Source organism: Podarcis bocagei (genome assembly GCF_964188305.1).
Source record: "Podarcis bocagei genome assembly, chromosome: 11".
Classification (NCBI taxonomy): Eukaryota; Metazoa; Chordata; class Lepidosauria; order Squamata; family Lacertidae; genus Podarcis; species Podarcis bocagei.
In genome coordinates this window covers 5,013,670-5,034,327 of record NC_138136.1, presented here as the reverse complement: position 1 = coordinate 5,034,327, position 20,658 = coordinate 5,013,670, and positions in this window count along the sequence as shown.

Here is a 20,658-nt window from a genome sequence, read left to right as displayed (position 1 = left end):
AGTAGTTTAGGTGTGTCTTTAAGGTACTTCTGGTCTGTGGTGATTGGTGGCACAGGAACTGGTGAGGTGACAGGCAGAGGCGCCCAAAGAGCATGGAGCCAGAGCCAATGACAGTCAGAGCCTACTAACTCAGATTCTTGTCCCCATCCTCTTCCCTGCTGAGCACTACAAGGCAACACTGAGACTAAGGAGGGGGAAACTGATAGGTAGTTTCTACCACCTGGACTGGATGTAAGTAAGAAGGCAGGCAGTTGGATCTGGCTGAGGACAGACGGGTTGGTGGGACAAAGCCCCATTCACCTTAACAGATCACCCTCCACTGTTTCTAGCCATTCTGGTTGCTGACACTCTACAGCAGGGGTCAGCAAACTTTTTCCAGTCCACTGTCCAATCCACTGTCCCTCAGACCTTGTGGGGGGCCGGACTATATTCTGAAGGGGGGTGGAAATGAATGAATCCCTATGCCCCACAAATAACCCAGAGATGCATTTTAAATAAAAGCACACATTCTACTCATGTAAAAACATGCTGAATCCCGAACCGTCTGTGGGCTGGATTTAGAAGGCGATTGGGCCAGATCCGACCCCTGGGTCTTAGTTTGCCTACCCATGCTCCACAGCCTCCAAGCCTCATCTGCCAGTAAGGACATGCCCAGCTCCCACTCAGTCACTGCTCAGCACAGCACCACAACACATTCATGTGTTATCCTGTCCTGTTTTTCTCTTAACTTCCCTGCACAAGCCACATCTGCTTCAGTAACAGCTGGTGCAGTTTCCCGGGATCTGTCTGGAGGATCCCAGCGTTACAAACAGAGACATTTCAATCTAGATGAACAGATCTAAATAAAAAAATTCCTTCCAGTAGCACCTTAAAGACCAACTAAGTTAGTTCTTGGTATGAGCTTTCGTGTGCATGCACACTTCTTCAGATACCTTCTTCAGCATGCACACGAAAGCTCATACCAAGAACTAACTTAGTTGGTCTTTAAGGTGCTACTGGAAGGAATTTTTTTATTTTGACTATGGCAGACCAACATGGCTACCTATCTGTAACCAGACCTACTATGTTACTGATCCACACAAAAAATGAAAAACATTCAACTCTGACTAAGCTATAGGTTCCATTGTATATTATTTGCATATTGAAATAAATATGAAAGCATTTTTACTTTTTAGAATACTTAAAAAGGACAAGATGGTCAGAAATCAAAGCAGTGCAGGAATGTATGAACTGCTGGTGCTGGTGGAAAGCATCAGCATAAAACAGATTCATCAGCAAAGAGCTTAATGGGGGAAAGGTCATATCTGTTCAATATTGAAAATCTGCTGTAATTTATTCTCTGTGACAATTCTTCCAATCTTTGGGAAGCTACAAGTCCCATCAGCAGTGTAATACTACTACCTATATTACCCTTCTGCTGTCTGTTTTCACTTATTGCCTTAAAATAAACTGACTGACCTATGATTGCTCTTTTCAGCATGATTTTCACAGTCATATCCTCATCTCAGGATCCTGAATAATTTGCTTTGTGTGGTGCCTATTTTTATAGTTCTGGAGCCAATATTTACATTCCTGGTGCCTGGCCTCAAATATGGGGAGCATTGTGACAGCACAAGCAGAAGACTGTAAAAATTCATGGGAAGGGTTAGCTGTGACGTAAGCCTAGCAATTACCTCTGCATGTGCACAGAGACCCTTCCAAACCACAGTCAATTCCTATCACCATTGGATTGATGGCAGGGATTCCATGGCACTTTGGAACCATGAATTTTGGCCTGGATTTATTTACTTATTTATTTGCAGTATTTATAGCCTGCTCCTCATAGAATATTTTTGAGAAGGGAATAAAGTAATAAAAATAATCACGGTTCCCAAGTTCAAAACAAGCAGGCACTGCTGTCGGAATATAAAAGAGAAACCCCAGGACCTATGATTGACAGGTGGCCATCTCCTAGAAATCAGCTGGATGAAGTCAGGGTCATGAGCCAGTGGAAGCTGCAGTCTCATGACTCATCCCTTTGATCCTTAGGATCTCTGGCATGTGACTCATGTGGGCACCTGTACTTACTCAGCAGGATCCAGCTTATGAATATGGAAGCCAGGGGACCCAGAAAGAGAGAACCTGGCATAGACCAGGATGGTGCTATGTGTCAACCAGCTCTAGTGGGGATTGTTCACTGCCATGTCCAAGGGCTGTCAGACAGCAGGTGGAATGTAAGAATGAAGCAGTCTGGGAAGGGTTTTCTGCTACTTGTATTTAAATGCTCAGCAGTCTGCTTTGCTGAGTCTGAACAGGCTCTAGGTAGGTTTATTGTGCATGTTTAAGTTGAATACTTGCTGTGCAAACTAATAAAACTTACAGCCTTAGCTCCAAAGCATAATTATTGTCTCCAAACCCAAAAGAGCTGCCTTTGGCAGAACATTTGACGTAATCAGCAGGAAATAAGTAAAATAATTCATATTACCATCCAAAGAGCAGGGGTGAGGTATGAAACAATTAAGTCCAGAAACCAGAATACCTCACTGCACCATTGCACAAAGGAAGGTCTCTAAAAATGTGTGTCACGTTGCAATCCTAAATGCTGACACTGTGACACATATTGTTAGATGTCTTCCTTTGTGCAATGGTGCAGTGAGGTGATTCCAGTTTCTGGACTTAATTGTTTTATACTTCATCCCTGGTCTTTGGATAGTCTTACTTCTAAGTCCCATGCGGATGATACCCAGCTTTACCTCTCCTTTAAATCGGAACCAGTGAAGGCAATGAAGGTCCTGTGTGTCTGGAGGCGGTTGGAGGATGGATGGCAGCTAACAGATTGAGGTTGAATGCTGACAAGACAGAAGAGCTGTACTTGGGACACAGGGGGTGGGTGGGGGTGGGGTCCTGGTCCTGAATGGGGTAATTGTGCCCCTGAAGGACCAGGTGCGCAGCCTGGGAGTCATTTTAGACTTACAGCTGTCCATGGAGGCGCAGGTCAATTCTGTGTCCAGGGCAGCTGTTTACCAGCTCCATCTGGTACGCAGGCTGAGACCCTACCTGCCTGTGGACTGTCTCGCCAGAGTGTTGCATGCTCTGGTTATCTCCCGCTTGAACTACTGAAATGTGTTCTATGTGGGGCTACCTTTGAAGATGACTCTGAAACTACAACTAATCCAGAATGCGGCAGCCAAACTGGTGACCAGGAGCAGCCACTAGGACCATATAACACCAGTCCTGAAAGACCTGCATTTCCCAGTACATTTCCGAGCACAATTCAAAGTGTTGGTGCTGACCTTTAAAGCCATAAACAGCCTCAGCCCAGTATACCTGAAGGAGCGTCTCCACCCCCATTGTTCAGCCCGGACGCTGAGGTCCAGCTCCGAGGGCCTTCTGGCAGTTCCTTCACTGCGAGAAGCGAAGTTACAGGAAACCAGGCAGAGGGCCTTCTTGGTAGTGGTGGAATGCCCTCCCATCAGGTGTCAAGGAAATAAACAACCATCTGATTTTTAAAAGACATCCGAAGGCAGCCCTGTTTAGGGAAGTTTTTAATGTTTGATGTCTTATTGTGTTTTTAATATTCTGTTGGGAGTCACCCAGAGTGGCTGGGGAAACCCAGCCAAATGGACAGCATACAAATAAAGCAACAACAACAGCAACAACATTACTTGTTTACCTGGGCATGCACACCTTTCAAATATATTGTATTTTCAAAGTACAAGTTTTTTTAAAAAATACAAGATTTGCACAAAAGAGCTGTCATCATGCATATGTGTGTGTTTGTGTGTGTGTGTACCGGTAAGTATATTGTGTGTTGCTGCAAGCCATGTTAAGCTGTTGTTTCCTTCCCTTTTCAGCTTTCTGGCTCCTGCACATGTGAGGGCAAATTTAAATTCTATTTCTAATGCAGCCATTTTGTGCAAGAACAGTTCCATGCAAAAGAGCAGTTTTAAAAGTAAAAAATGGCACATGTGAATGTGACTTCAACAACAGCTGGTGGAAAAGGGCTTCCTTTCTTTTGGGCTGATGGAAACAAAATGGAAGTAGGTGGTGTGGCAATAGACAGTGCCACACAGGCAGTGGGTGAAGTCCACACCCCCCCCCCCCACACACAATGAACTTCAGTATGTCCCCATTTAGGTAACATGCTATTTTATATTGTAATTTTTTTCACTTATCAAATAATCCACAGATCAGGAAAATCCCAATGGGGGCAGGGAGTGCGCACTGCACTAGGATGAACGCCACACACAAAAGCATAGACACAAGCAGCTCCAAATACACATTAAACTCCAATGGAAAAAGGTCCCACACCTCCCACACAGTTATACCCTCTCTTCACAAAAATTCTAAGCCCCCATCTCCCTTTTAGTATCTTCTTCTTATCTCTTAAACCACCTTCATTTTTACACCTGCATGCTGAAGCCATGATGTTCACCTGACTACATGCATATTTATAGTTGTTGTTCTTCCATCAGTGTGCATGATACTTTGCAAAGAGCAAAAGGACAAGTCTCCACCCCCAAAGAGTTTACAATCCTAAATTTTACAAAGGGAAAACAGCAGGAAGAAGGGAGGGAAACAGAGGCAGGAAAAAGAGAGAGGCAATGCATTATTTCAATTGCATAGACTTAGTTATAGAAATAAGGGGTCTGCTGTATAAATCAAAATAAACACAACTGGATGTTATAGGCTTCACCTACTCAAGTCTCCTTTCCTTTGACAGAAGACTCTTTTCCTTCTTCCTTTTTACATCCTTTTCTCCCACCTGGCTAAGCAATAAAATTTGTACCTGCTTAATCCCAAATAATACAGAGGGAATAGCTGAGAATGGAATAAAAATGGATGCCTGGGGATGAGTAAGCCTCACAACATCCTTGTCACTCTACAATAAGCAGCTGTTACTTCCAGTCTTACTGCACATCTGTTCAGCAGCTGGCAGATATCATGAGTGAGTTGAGTCAAAGGCAGAGGGGGGAGCGTCAGGGAAAGCTAAGGCACTTTTCCTTGCCTTTAAACTTGCCACCTCTTCCTGAGGGGTGGGGAGAAGAGTCCTAACATGTAGGGGTGTGAATTAATTTGCCAGCCTAAAATTGCCAGTGGCCTCATATTGAGGTGGGGCTGAAGGAAACACTCTGACTCAGAGTCTGCTTAAAGCCTTGCAGCAGCAGCAGCAGCAGCAGCAGCAGCAGCAGCAGGCAAAAGAGGATAGTGACTCCTGCCTGAAGGGCTTATTTGATCAGCTGGAACATGATCTACAGTGACAAGGCAGCGATGCACAAGTGCCAGAACTTTTTAAAATCAGAACCTCCCCACACTTCGTGAGTGCTTTTTAAACATCTAGAGGCTAAGTGCAGTGCTGGGGTGGGGAAGAACCAACATCGCGTAATCTACAGCACTGCCACCCCCCTCCTACTTAGGCAAGGGCTTAAGAGAAAACACCCACGTGAAGATTTATGTGCCTGTGTGTGCACACAGACACACATGCATGTGCATGGACTTGCACACTGTGTGGGCCTCTGTGCGCAGGTAAGAGGGCCAAGAACGGAAGCAAGGAAAGTCAAGCGCCTAATAAAATATACATGAAGGGGAACCCATTTAATTTAATCACCATAAGTAAGTTGTAAAATCACTTCATCACTTCATGTCAGATAAAATATTCAATGACTTTGCCAACCCTCTCCTGTTCTTTCAGCTGAGGAGACACAGAGTATCTTTGTCAGCAGAGGCAGCTGCTCAAGGGGCTGCAACGAGACCTGCCATCTGTCTGGATCTGATCAGCTCCACTCCGATTCAGGCAAGAATCTTCCATGTGAGCAAAATGCTGAAAGAGGAGGTGGGGTGGGTGAAACGCTCAAGCTCTGCACCAAGACTACCAAGGGCTGCTTCTTTTCAAGGCCACAGCTTCTCTCTCTCTCTCTCTCTCTCTCTCTCTCTCTCTCTCTCTCTCTCTCACACACACACACACACACACACACACACTTATAGCTATAGTAATGACAGCATCAAACAGCACTTCAGACAAGTTTGTTCTGGATCTCAAACGGGTGCAGTTAACCACCCAAACCATATATTTGTTACAGTGACTAACAAAACATAAATTTTAAATTTTTATAGAAAATATTTTGGCTTCTCCCTTCATCTGTTGCTTTGATAAGAACGATGCTGTTTTGGATTGTACCAGTATCACTTAACCGCGTAGAATGACGGCCTTCTGAAGCTGGATTCCATCCTCAAGTTCTGCAACTTCCACTTTAGAAACAGCCTCATTTTTTATCAGAGGAGCTGCTGAAAGTGGAAGCCAAAATGTTTTCCTATAAGAATTTAAAATTTCTATTTTGTTACGACATTGAAGCGCGTGTGTGTGCGCACACACACATGCACACGCAGAGTATTTCTTACTATATAATATTTTTGTAAGAAAAAATGTCATCATGATTCAGTTCACATGGCCACCGATATGTGCCACTGAAAAATACAGGATGAAGACAAACATAGTGGTTGCCCACCTCAGCCAGCAGAAGCTGGTGAGAGAGTGGGTGGCCAGGTGGCAGAGCAGCTGACATAAGCCTTGGTGTCTGGCAGGTAGAGCAGTGGAGGAGAGCAGCAAGAAGAATGGGCAAAATGAAGCTATTGGCCTGTCCATGTATTTTCACTTGCACCAGGGGCAGGGAAGGTTACTGGTGAGCTGAAAGAGTCAGTGGACTCAGCTGTACAACTGCAAATAAAACATTTTAAGGGTGTTGTAAAGTGCATTATACAAATGTGTCACTAGATGGCGATGGTGAACGATGGCAAATTCAATATATTTTTCAAAACGTTTTTTAAAAAAGCATTTTCACAGCGTTTTTTATATGGGTCTAGATTCCACCAGTGCGTCGGTGGTGCCAGTGAGTAATATGGAAACAGGTACCACCCAGCCTTCAATCCATTGGTCTATGTTTCTCAGGGCCAAACTGTGTAAAATGAACAGTATGCAGCTACACCTGCGTTTTTACTGCAATTAATTACAGGTGCCGGAGGGCTGTTGTTGTCTGGACTGCAGCACATGGAGAGGGCAGGTTGATCCCTCCCCTCCCCAGCCATGAGACAAATGAAAATCAACCCCCTGCCCTCCGTCTGGTGCAGCTATAAAACAAGACCTTTCGGGGCTGATTCCAGGCAGAATTAAGAATTGTAAGACACTCTAAGCTGCAAAAAGCAACAGACAGGGATTTACTATGGAGAGCTAACGTGACATTATGATCAAGGTATCATCAGAGCACAACAGTAAATTGAACCTCATGGGACACTCGGTTGCAAAAGGCTGTTGTAGCCTTGTGGTTCTGGGCTGTCTGCTGGAGCTGTTCTGTTCCCATGTGCCACTGCAAAGCCAGAAGAGAGACTGGAAGTGTTAATAGCTGTTACTCAAATGAGAACTGCCCTCATTCTCAGCCTATACTTCAGAGAGCAGGGGAGAAGCTATTGCCATCTCCTGCCTCCTTTGCTCAAAGTTATCATTATCCGGCCCCCTGAGAGTTGGATTCATACATGTGAAACTTTGGTGACACTGACCTGAAGTCTGAGGGAGAATTAGCCTCCAAATTACTAGATACTTGGAGCTCCACACTTTCATTTCCTTTGAGAATTATACCCACTTTATGAGATCTGCCTGCCTATTCCTTTGGCATAACATCTACAATAGCTCATCTTCTGTTATTTCTTCTCTGTGGTATTCTGGGGAACAGTATTCAACGTGCCAGTCCGTTTTTCACTTTTAATTTTTTTGCAGCAATTCTTTTCTATCTCCTTAAAACCAAGCAATCCAACATATTTCATGCTGAGCAAGGTGTGTGTCCTTAGCTCACTCTGTGTGTGTGTCTCAGACAATGCAAAAGAGTCTACTGATGTTGTTTTCATTGTTGTTGTCAGCATCAGCATCATCTTCTGGTTTATGAGCTAGGTCTTCCCTTGTTCAAAACAGAAACTGTAAAGTACTTTAAAAAATGGAAAGAGTTATAGCAGTTGATGCTATTGTTGTTAGGAGTCATTCTGCAAAGAAACAGAAAAGATGATTGTAACTTTAAGAACTGTTTCTGTGAGTTCTGGGTGTGGTTTTCTAGGCTGAGTAGGTACAGATGATGAGTACAAAAGGAGGAGAAGTTGCAGTTTGAATTTGCCTGCAAAAGAGAACACCCACATGCTTTGTGTTTGTAAGGTTGTAAATAAAACGCTTGCTTGAGTATTTTACACCTGTTTCACGGTTCTATCATCTGCTGCCAGGAAGATACAGCTCCAAGAATTGTGTGCTCTTGTGATGTGGTGATCATGTTGTCCCAAGTCTTCCCCACCCGCTCACCCCTGCTCACCTCTTCATTGTGCACCCAGCAATGCAAGGCTCTCATTATGCCTCATTTTGAGAAAGGGCTGAAAGGGGTTCTCCCTCAGAGCCAGGAAATCTGGGTGAAGGGTCCAGGAGAATGCCTGCACCACCACCACCATTTGCTACAGCAGCTAGAAAGACTTTTTGAACTTAGAATTATAACCTATTCTAAAATTGTAGCTAGAGAAGATTACATTCTAGAGTGGACTGAGATTATGTGCAGCAAAAAAAAAAAAGTGCCAGCTTCCATGAATTGTAGGTTTGCCTCCAAATGTTGCAGCAAATACTGGATAGTTGACTATGGACAGGCAACAGATTTAACGTACGTTGATTTTGATGGAGAGGGGATTTAATTAGGGGAAAATCAGAAAAACTTCAGGACCTTAGCTCTTCCTGAATGTTGTCCTATCATCACATTCGTGTGTGTGTGTGTGTGTGTGTGTGTGTGTGTGTGTTTTCTTTATCTGATTTTTTCAAACCATCAACACAATAAAAACCAAAACAGGACACATGAACAACCCTTATAGCACACCCAAAACATTACAAAGTACATACCGTATTTTTCGCTCTATAACACGCACCAGACCATAACACGCACGTAGTTTTTAGAGGAGGAAAACAAGAAAAAAAATATTCTAAACGAAATAGTGGATATATGATTTTTGTGGTTCATGCTGTGGCCACAGACATGTGATCTGACAGTGAGTTTGGAGTAGCCCAATGCAAAAATCCTGAGGATCCATGTGGATCCATGCTTTGTAACCACGGAGGAGGGAAGGAAGGGGAACCATGGATCTTCTGCTCACGACTGCAGCAGATCCCCCCCGCCACCCGCAGGCATTCGCTCCATAACACGCACAGACATTTCCCCTTACTTTCTAGGAGGAAAAAAGTGAGTGTTATGGTGCAAAAAATACGGTATTTTGTATACAGCCTTTCATTGATCTGAGAAAGGGCTATCTTGTTAAAAGACATATTCTGGAACAGAAACCAAAATTTTTAAGTTTTAAAACACTTTCAAAGCTGCCACAGCAAAAGTCAGCAAATTTGGAGTCATTTTCCTGGCCTCCTTGCCCAGAATGACTGGCTCTGAAGAAGGAGCCTCTCTGCCCTTTCTCGAAGTGAGACAAGGCAGGGAGGAGTTGGTGGTTGATGTTGATGGTGGTGGTGGTGGTGGTGAAGAAGACACCCACTCTGCCAACTCTAATGCTGCAGCAAAAAGAGGAAACTTTTCTTTAAGTAAAAGATGGGCCGGCAGAGAGTAAGATGAGGAGGGGTGGTATTGTAGGGGCATCACTGGCAAAAAAAGGAGGGAGCAGCTATGGTGGGGGGAAGAGGAGGAGGAGAAGGGCCATGGTAGGCAACACAATCCTTTGCACCAGTCCTGGATACTGTTGTGAAACTGAGGGGTTTAAATCCAACTTTCCTACCTGAAACCACCACCCTCCGTCCATCATCCCATTAAGCCCAAGTCAATTTGATAAAGAAACCCACCATAGTATATTATCCTTTTTTCCTAATCACGCTCCTCAGAAAGATTCGTGCTATGACACTATGCAGAACAATTTGAAGGAGGAGAAAGATTTTCTCCTTCCAAATTCTGAAATCAATATTGGCAGAGCCAATTACAGGAACTGCTCTGAAATACAGTATTGCTGAATTGTGCATTTTTAAATTTTTGCTGTTTTATTTCATTAGACTTAAACCTGAGATGTTCTTGACCATGTAGTTATGAACTTTCAAGTTATTTATTTGTGGCCTTATTTCTGCTTGTCTGCTATCCTTTTAATTCACTCTCCCCTTTTCCTTTTTTTTTTAAGGGGACAATCTAGCTTTAAAAGAATTCGTCCACCTAAAATGGACAGCTAGATTTCACTTTCCTGTGAGAAATTATTCATATACAAGAAGCAGCCCCTCCTCACCTCTTATCAAGAGCTGGAAACTCTTCATCTCAAACAAATTGCTTTCCTGGCATCAAAGATGCTGGATTTGCTAAGGTCAATACACTTAAATGTTCTGTAATGGCACCTAGAGCTTAGATTCAATTGCTTCCTGAAAAAAAGCATAGACAAAGTATTCATCTTTTTAGTCGTGAGCAATGCTGCTAGAAAAAGTAAAATACACAGAGCCTCTTTCGAAAGGTTGTGTGGTCACCAGCAGTGCTTTTTTTCTAGAAAAATAGGTGCCGGTACTCACCATGAAGTTGTTACAGTAAGTGCCACACATTTTAACAACAACAAAAAATGTGCCATTACTGCTTACTCTTGAGTACCCCCTGAAAAAAAGCACTGGTCGCCAGGTATAAAATGTCTGATATGGGTGGCAAAAGACATAAGCTAAAATACCAGGACGGCTACAGAATCACCGGGAAAGCTGCCAACACATGGAGGGAAGAAACCAGGATCCCACCTGCTGCCCCTCTCTGCCATTCATGTGCTGAAGTGAAGCAGGAGTGGCTCGTGTAGAGGGGAGGTTCTGCACACCTGCATTCCCATCAGCCACACTGCTGTGTTTGTAGGGAGAGGGAAGCTGCCAATCAGGATCCTACAACAGGCACAGCACATGCTCGATTCATGCATTACATGTGTGTAGGTCACCGGTTGCCAACCTTTTGGGGCCCATGAACACATCTGCAAACCAGAAAAAGTGTTGCGTGGCAAGTCCCCTCCCCCATGTGAAATGAAGACACTGGACACATTATTTAAGGTTAATGGGCATTAAAAAAAGGCCACAACTTTATTGATTACAGAATTGAAAGGTATTGGCCTTAAGCATTGGCTCCTATCGACTACCTGGCATGGAGACCGGGAAGGGTTATCCACAAGCCGTGGGAGTCCTGTTGGAGTACGCCAACTAGTATCCCACGGGTGTCACTGCTCGGGGGCGTGCCGGGGGCCCTTACCTCCCTAGGTTTCGGACAAGGCAACGCCCCCCGGAGTCCTCTACCGGACTACCCTTTCCTTGGGGGAAGGTGATGGCGCTTCCTTCCCCCCATTCATTTGCATAACAATGAACCCCTGCCAATGCCTTACCGCCAATACCGTGGAAGTTGTGACGTTTGCTATGAGGTAGGCGAAAAAACCAAAAGGCTGACAGTGCGCCAAATTGAAAAAATTCCTACCAGGCCTCTTGCGGCGACCAACCGAAGTCCATAGCAAGGTCATAGCTAGCTAAGCCAAAGGGTGGGTGGGATGGGAAAACCGCTCAGCTGGCAAGGGGAAAGAGGGCGGTCCCCGGGCGTGCCTGGCCTTAAGTAGGCTAGGCCATGCCTCCCCAGCCCGCCGATTGGTGGGCCGGGTCGCAGGCACGCCCAAGGATTCCCTGGATCTCGCGGGGGCAAAAGGCCAGCCCCCGAGTGTGTGGGAGGGGGTAACCTGCAACCCCCTCTCCTCCCAAGGTCGGAAATGGCTTTGTGGGCACCACACCCAACCCACAGCCAAGCACACAGCAACCTAGCCGATTGCCTACAGCAATGATTCTTGACCATTCCAAGCCTTGCCCAACCTAACCAGTTTCCATCAAGGCCAGCGTACCTCTGCCCGAAACCCTGGAGAGCCACTGCCAGTCAGTGTCAACAGTGCTAGATACACCAATGGACTGATTTGGTATAAGACAGCTTCAGGTGTCCCTATAATCTCTGGTGTCTATCTAGAAATTAAGCCCCGGGACTAAGTCCTCCTGTGTCAATGGGACTACTCCCAGGAAGGCAACTAGAGAACTGAGACAGATTGCCATTTCTCCAAGTGCTTTACATAACAGAAGTGCACCAGGAGAGCCGGCTAAAGGCCGCCACTTTAAGAACATCATAAAAACATAAGAAGCGCCTGTTAGATCAGGCCAGGCCAGTATTCTGCTCTCACAGTGGCCGCCAGATGCCTGCAGGAAACCTGCAAGAAGTATTTGAGTACAAGAGCACTTTTGTGGTTTCCACCAACTTGTAAAATCCTTTATACACTGTCCTATCCATGAGAAATATTCTCTGGCTTTTCATCAAATCACGCAAAGAAAAAACAACACAGGGAGGCAAAAGTCACCACCCCCAAACTGTACTGAGAATGACCTGCCCCACCACCCAGACAGACAATTAACATGCCCACACTTGCCAAGTTACTCTCTCACAAAGAAACCTGCTGCCTGTCACCTTGTATTCTTGAAAGCGGGGAGAAAGCAGCTGGGCAGCCGCTTGTACACACTGTATGACAGCACCCTCTCCAGAGGCCTGCTATTATTACAGCCTGCACCTCTCCTCATGTTGAATTAACTTGTTCTGACTGTGTGACAGTTCTGACGACTACAGAGTCTGATGCAAGCGGCTCAGGTCACATGCTGCTGCATGCATGGACTGTCACTAACTGTGCCACTAAAACTAGACAAAACCTTGTCAAGGGAGATAAACTTCTCTGGAGACAGAGGTGACTCAACTCGCAGCACAGTTTGCAAGGTTTTGTTTAGTTCAAGGACAGTATCCACTGACAGGAGAAGACTGGATGTAGGCAGGAAGACACACACATATATACAACTAGATAGATGCAGGGAGGAGGGGAGAGATACATAAAGAAAGGGGGATTTCCATGCAAGAGCAAAGATGCCTACCAGGGATTTGCTGTCAACAAAGCAAGCAAAGGCCAGGAAAATAAAACATCCCAATTTCCAGCAACCCACCCACCCCCTCAGCAAAGCCCTGCCAAGACATATGTCATCCAGAAGGCAGAAGGACCTTCAACTCACCAGTTCTCAGAAATTAAGAAAGCACAGTAAGCTAACATGGATTTACACAAGCACACACCAACATTCCCCACAGGCATTCCAGTCTGCTGAAGGTCAGGCAGTTTTTACTCAAGCCACCTCCATCTTTCAGGGCCCTGGCTGGGCTCCTGTCAGAACCATGTCAGGGAAAATGCTGAACATGTTCCCCCGCCATCACACTCCTTCCCTTCCCTTTTCAACTCTCCATCATACATCCAGTTGGAGGTTTTGATTGAAAGCTTGTCTCCCCATTGTTGGGGACACAGTCGGATGGCATTGATGTGCTGACAACATGCTCCCAAGTCTTTCAAATCACTCCAGGCTTGGAAATCATCTTCTGACTGTGTGTTCTGTTCCTATGTGAAATAGATTAGTGATCCCCAACAGCCCATCATAACAACATTATCACTAATTGAATACATTATGCCAGTCACACTCCAAAGGGAATGCAGTGTATAAAGCTCAGCCCTAGAGGTAACATCTTGAAGTCTGCAATGGCAGAAGTGAAAAAAGGAATTTGCATTGCTATTCCCTGGACTGAACCTCTTATGTGATACTAGAATAACAACGCTAAGGAATCAACCAGTTTCAAAACTTGCTTCTCGGTTAAAAGAAAAGTGCATGTAGCATTGGAAAACCACCACTGACCAAATGCTCAGCCACATGAGGCCTGCAGTACTGGTATTATACGCACAAGGCCATGCCATCAAATTCTGAATTCATAATTCCAACCTGAAACATCTTTAGTTCCAGTCTCAAAACCAACCAACTTTCTCATCTTACCCAGAAGCAGACAGCTTTATCATCTTATATATTTAAAATATTTGTATGCAACGATTTCACAGTGGTTTCACAGTGGTGAGCAAACAAATCAAAGCAATATCTAAGAACAAAATGAAATTTAGCAAAACACCCATTTAAAAGCAAACAAACCAATAGACACCTCAGAACACAGAAACAGTAAGTTGGCAACTAAAGACTTTCTGGGGGTGGAACTTCCAGAATGGCAGGAGGGGGGAAGCTATGTGTTCTTCTCTCCAAAGAGGAAGCTGGGACTGCCACTGAGAGGGCTCAGATCCTTATAGTTGGACATCCGACAGCTTTCCCATGTCATGGAAACTAGAGGAGGATCTTGTCAGGAAACCTTAAAATGCTGGGCAGGGGGGCCAGGACTCGTGCAAGGCCATAGGAAACTTCCTTATACTGAGTTAGACCATTGGCTCATCTAACTCCGTGTTTTACTGAGTTCAGCCACTGGTTCATCTAGGTGAGGGCTAGTCAGCAGTGACATTTCCGCATTTTTCACGTGTACAACGGGTGGGAGCAGAGTCAGGGTACAGAGGGTGAACAAGACCCACCACGCCAGCCCAGCTGTTGACACTACCAGGTGTACACAGAACAAGGAGGTTCATGGGGCCAAACTGTGCTGCCTGCCCAGGCAGGCCTGGCCACCCAGCCTGGTCCTTGGCAGGCAAGTCTCCCTGACGCTGGCCGGGCAGTCATTCTGCAAGGCAGCTGGGGGCACGGCAGCAAAGCCAGGCTGGGCTTCGGACCCCAGAGACTCCAGGGTCAGACTGGGTGGGATGGGGATCCCTGCACCTCAAAACTGTGCACCCAGGGGTTTGGCCCCCTGCCCCCTGCAAGTCAGTGTGATGTGAGATCCCAGTGTGAGGTCCCTTTGGTGCTGCTAACACAGCGGTTTGACAGGAGGCACAATCCATTGTTTCTTGAGACAGGTAAAGGCCAATAACAACAACAACTTTGACCTCCATGACATAGGTTATGAAATAAACCCTACCCAATGGACTATACTGTGGTCTAAACCTCCCTTTCAATCCATTGCAGCCAAAAGAAGGGAACTTACCTTGAAACTTATCTGCATGATCTACACAAAGGAAAGTAAGGGGTGTGTGAACATTTTTCCTGCCAGAGGCAGATTGCTGGCAAGCTCTGGTCAGCCCGGCTGCATTAGGATTGTAATGGAAGGGCACTTTATACTTTAAGGCTTGGCTTCTAGACCCTTAATTATCTTGGTTGCCCAACTCTGCACACATTCCAGCTTGTCAACATCCTTCCTAAATTGTGGTGCCCAGAATTTGACACAGTATTCCAGGGGCGGCCTGACCAAGGCAGAATAGAGTAGGACTATTAATCTATTGAGTTGATGCAGCCTAGAATAGCATTTACTCCCCCCCCCCGCTGCATTACACTGTTGACTGTGTGTCGGGAGTCCTTGCTTCCTGATCCTCAGAGCCTTGGCTTCGTGACTCCTTGCTTCCTGATCCTCAGAGCCTTGGCTTCGTGACTCCTTGCTTCCTGATCCTCGGACCCTTGACTCCATGACTCCTGGCTCTCTGACCCTCGGACCCTTGGCTTCTGGACTCCTGACTCCTGTTCCTGCTCCCACCCCACAGTCTTGCCCCCAGTCCCAACGTCCTCCGCCAAGACTTTGACCGCCCGTAAAGTGGACCATGACACTGTGGTCCACCAAGACCCCTAGATCCCTTTCACAAGTAAGTCAGGTGTCCCCCATCCTATATTTGTGCATCTGGTTCTTCCTGCCTAAGTGCAGAACCTTACATTTTTCCCTACTGAAATTCATTTTGTTAATTTGCACCCAGTTCTCCAATCTGTTATCGTCATTTTGAATTCTGATTCTGTCTTCAGCAATGTTAGCTACCCCTCCCAGTTTGGTGTCATCAGCAAATTTGATGAGCACCCCCTCAATTCCTTCATATAAGTCAATTATAAAGATGGTGAACAACAATGGGCCCAGGACAGAACCCTGCAGAACCCCACTTGTTCCTTTTTTTTTCCAGGATGACAAGGAACCATCAATGAGTACTCTTTGGGTTCTGTCAGTCAATCAGCTACAAATTCACCTAACAGTTACCTCATTCAATCCACATTTTACCAGCTTCCTCACAAGAATATCATGGGGGACGTTGTCAAAAGCCTTACTGAAATCAAGATACACTATGTCCACAGCACTTCCCTCCTGATCCACCGTTTGTAATTCCACTAAAAAAAAAAGAAATCAAATTGGTCTGGCATGACTTATTTTTGAGAAGCCCAACGCTGGGTCTTAGTAATCACAACATCTTTTTCTAAGTGCTCACAGACTTACTGTTGAATTATCTGTTCGGGAGTTAAACGCTATTCTTTCCTTGCATATAGAATCATAGAATCATAGAGTTGGAGACTCTACACCATCAGAGCACTCCTGACATATGGTTGTCAAGCCTCTGCTTAAAGACCTCCAAAGTAGGAGACTCCACCACACTCCTTGGCAGCAAATTCCACTGTCGAACAGCTCTTGCTGTCAGGAAGTTCTTCCTAATGTTTAGGTGGAATCTTCTTTCTTGTAGTTTGGATCCATTGCTCCGTGTCCGCTTCTCTGGAGCAGCAGAAAACAACCTTTCTCCCTCCTCTATATGACATCCTTTTATATATTTGAACATGGCTATCATATCACCCCTTAACCTCCTCTTCTCCAGGCTAAACATGCCCAGCTCCCTTAGCCGTTCCTCATAAGGCATCGTTTCCAGGCCTTTGACCATTTTGGTTGCCCTCCTCTGGACATGTTCCAGTTTGTCAGTGTCCTTCTTGAACTGTGGTGCCCAGAACTGGACACAGTACTCCAGGTGAGGTCTGACCAGAGCAGAATACAGTGGCACTATTACTTCCCTTGATCTAGATGCTATACTCCTATTGATGCAGCCCAGAATTGCATTGGCTTTTTTAGCTGCCGCGTCACACTGTTGACTCATGTCAAGTTTGTGGTCAACCAAGACTCCTAGATCCTTTTCACATGTACTGCTCTCAAGCCAGGTGTCACCCATTTTGTATTTGTGCCTCTCATTTTTTTTGCCCAAGTGCAATACTTTACATTTCTCCCTGTTAAAGTTCATCTTGTTTGTTTTGGCCCAGTTCTCTAATCTGTCAAGGTCGTTGTGAAGTGTGATCCTGTCCTCTGGGGTGTTAGCCACCCCTCCCAGTTTGGTGTCATCTGCAAATTTGATCAGGATGCCCTTGAGTCCATCATCCAAGTCGTTGATAAAGATGTTGAATAAGACCGGGTCCAAGACAGAACCCTGTGGCACCCTACTAGTCACTCTTCTCCAGGATGAAGAGGAACCATTGATGAGCACCCTTTGGGTTTGGTCAGTCAGCCAGTTACAAATCCACTGAGTGGTAGCATAGTCAAGACCGCATTTTACCAGCTTCTTTACAAGAATATCATGGGGCACCTTGTTGAATGCCTTGCTGAAATCAAGGTAGGCTACATCCACTGCGTTCCCTTCATCTACCAGGCTTGTAATTCTCTCAAAAAACAAGATCAGGTTAGTCTGACATGACTTATTTTTCAGAAATCCATGCTGACTATTGGTGATCACAGCATTCCTTTCTAGGTGCTCACAGACTGTTTGCTTAATGATCTGCTCCAGAATCTTCCCTGGTATTGATGTCAGACTGACTGGGCGGTAATTATTTGGGTCCTCTCTTTTCCCCTTTTTGAAAATAGGGACAACATTTGCCCTCCTCCAGTCTGCCGGGACTTCGCCTGTTCTCCAGGAATTCTCAAAGATGACTGCCAGTGGTTCTGAGATCACATCTGCCAGTTCTTTTAATACTCTTGGATGCAGTTCATCTGGCCCTGGAGACTTGAACACATCTAAACTAGCCAAGTATTCTTGTACTATCTCCTTAGTTATTCTGGGCTGTGTTTCCTTTGCTGAATCATTTGCTCCAAATTCTTCAGGTCGGGCATTGTTTTCTTTATCGGAGAAGACTGAGGCAAAGAAGGCATTGAGGAGTTCAGCCCTTTCTGTGTCCCCTGTTTGCATTTCACCATCTTCTCCTCTGAGTGACCCCACTGTTTCTTTGTTCTTCCTTTTGCTACGAACATACCCATAAAAGCCTTTTTTGTTGCTTTTAACCTCTCTAGCAAGCCTGAGTTCATTCTGTGCTTTAGCTTTTCTGACTTTGTGTCTACATGTGCTGGCTATTTGTTTGAATTCCTCTTTGGTGGTTTCCCCCCTTTTCCATTTTTTGTACACATCCTTTTTTAATCCTAACTCAGTTAAAAGTTCTTTAAATAGCCACCCTGGCTTCTTTAGGCACCTTCCATGTTTCCGTCTCATTGGTATTGCCTGAAGTTGTGCTTTTACTATCTCCCTCTTAACAAACTCCCAGTCATCATGAACTCCCTTTCCTTTTAGTATTACTGTCCATGGGATCTCACCCAGCACTTCCCTAAGTTTTATGAAGTCGGCTTTCTTAAAGTCAAGAAATTGAGTCCTAGTATGCTTGGCTGCTCCTTTCCGCTGTATAGTAAACTTCAGAAGAGCATGATCACTCGCGCCTAATGACCCTTCCACTTCTACCCCACTAACCAGGTCATCAACATTGGTTAGGACCAGATCTAAAATGGCTGTTCCTCTTGTTGCTTCTCCCACTTTCTGGACAATGAAGTTGTCTGCAAGGCCAGTGAGGAATCTGTTTGACCTTATGCTCTTGGCTGAGTTTGACATCCAACAAATATCCGGGTAATTGAAGTCCCCCATTACTACTATCTCCCTTCCTTTTGCATGCTTGGCCATCTGTTCCAGGAAGGCATCATCTATGTCCTCCGTTTGGCTTGGGGATCAATATAATAATATAATATAATATAATATAATATAATATAATATAATATAATATAATATAATATAATATAATATAATATAATATAATATAATATTTATTTCTTGGGGGTGAAGGATGTATGTTCCTGGGCTCTTCTCAGCACAAACATATAAATATAACAACAACAACGGTGAGAATGATCAGGCACATACCGGAGAGTAAGTTCTATTGAACTTAATGAGACTTACTACTGAGTAAAAATGCTTAGGATTGCAGTTACCTGGGAGTAAGTGGATTGGCTACATTTTCCTTCAAAATTACAGGATGGACAAATACAAAGTGCTTTGTATGTCAGCACCACATTTCATTCATTTCGTACACATATTTTATAGCTGATTGCATGCAGCAGTGCCCTCTATGTATTCATGTGGTATAAACATGTATGTTGTCCTCTCATCCAAACAGACACACACTCACAGACAGTGAGAGAGAGAACAGACATATTATAAGCAAAAAATAGGCCAAAGTGCTTATCTTGTGAACTTGCCATTTAAATTGTTCAATTATGACAAAAGGGTGAGGAGATCTGATCGCTTCACCACTCAGAGATCAGAGCTTAATCCCTTGAGATGTAGAGGAGAGGGGAAAGGAAAAGGAGAGAGGATAGTTTCAACTCTGCAGTTTTATTTATACCCCACCTGTCTGGGCGACTTTCAGCAAAGTATAAAAAATAATAAAATGTCAAACATTGAAAACGTCCTGACACAGGGCTGCCTTCAAATGTCTTCTAAAAGTGTGTAATTCTTTATCTCCTTGACATCTGACACAGGGAGGGCACTCCACTGAGAAGGCCCTCTGCCTGGTTCCCTGTAACTTCACTTCCTGCAGTGAGGGAACCGCCAGAAGACCCTGGAAAGAAAAGCCCCAGACTCCTTCAAGGCAGCTGCATAAGAGGGAAAATCATGTCGCCGGGCAAGAGTGGCTGGTTTGATGGCTTGAAATATGTCAGTACTTTATATTTTAAGTCCTTGATGTTACGGGGTGCTTTAGATATGGCATCTTTGAGTCTATAATGCTTGAAGTGGATGACAATATCACGCGGGGCTTCACCAACTCTGCTTCTGCCTCCAGGAACTGTGTGTGCCCTCTCCACATCTGCTATTGACAGTTGGGTATTTATATTCAAGGTAAGTATCCAATCCACCAAGAAATGGGCCATATCTTTCCCTTCCTGGTTTTCTGGCAGGCCTCTGATTCAAAAAAAATTACATCTGTTTCTGTCTGATTGTTCCTCAAACTTCAGGGCAAGATAGTCTGCGGCCTTATGCAATAATTGCATTTCAGATTGATTAGTGGTGGCAAGATTCAGTGCTTCGTTTGCAGTTTGAGAAATGCATTTCAGTTGATTCAAAAGGTCATCAAATTTCTGTGCAAGTGATGCCAACATGATGGTCCAGTCACGCTTTAGGGCTTGGAAAATTCTTTCTGTGTAGGCATCTGAGTCAGCCTCCATAACTGCTGCCATTTTCCTGCCTTTTTGCGAGAGACTGTTGCCTTTAGCCATATAAGTGAGGCCTTCTCTGAGGCCTCAGATATTGAGCCTTCAATTTGCTCTTTTAAATCAAAATGTGCAAACTTACTTGGAGATCCTTTAAATCCTTGAAATGTTACCGTTCCTGGTGTGTACATTTTTTTGCTGTTCCAAGCCTATATGGTTGTCCCTCAATACAATTTTCACCCCATCATGTTCAGAGACATAAGATTATAGCACCGTTTAGCTTTGCAGCTAGCCACACACACCCTTTTTCATTTTTTCATAGATGGAATTATTACAGCATGAATCCTAACAGCAATAGATATTTGAAATATAATTAACATTGTGTTGTTCCTTCTCCTTTCTCCTAAAATGCGTGGGTGTGCTTTAACTATGAGGAAAAATGTGTGTG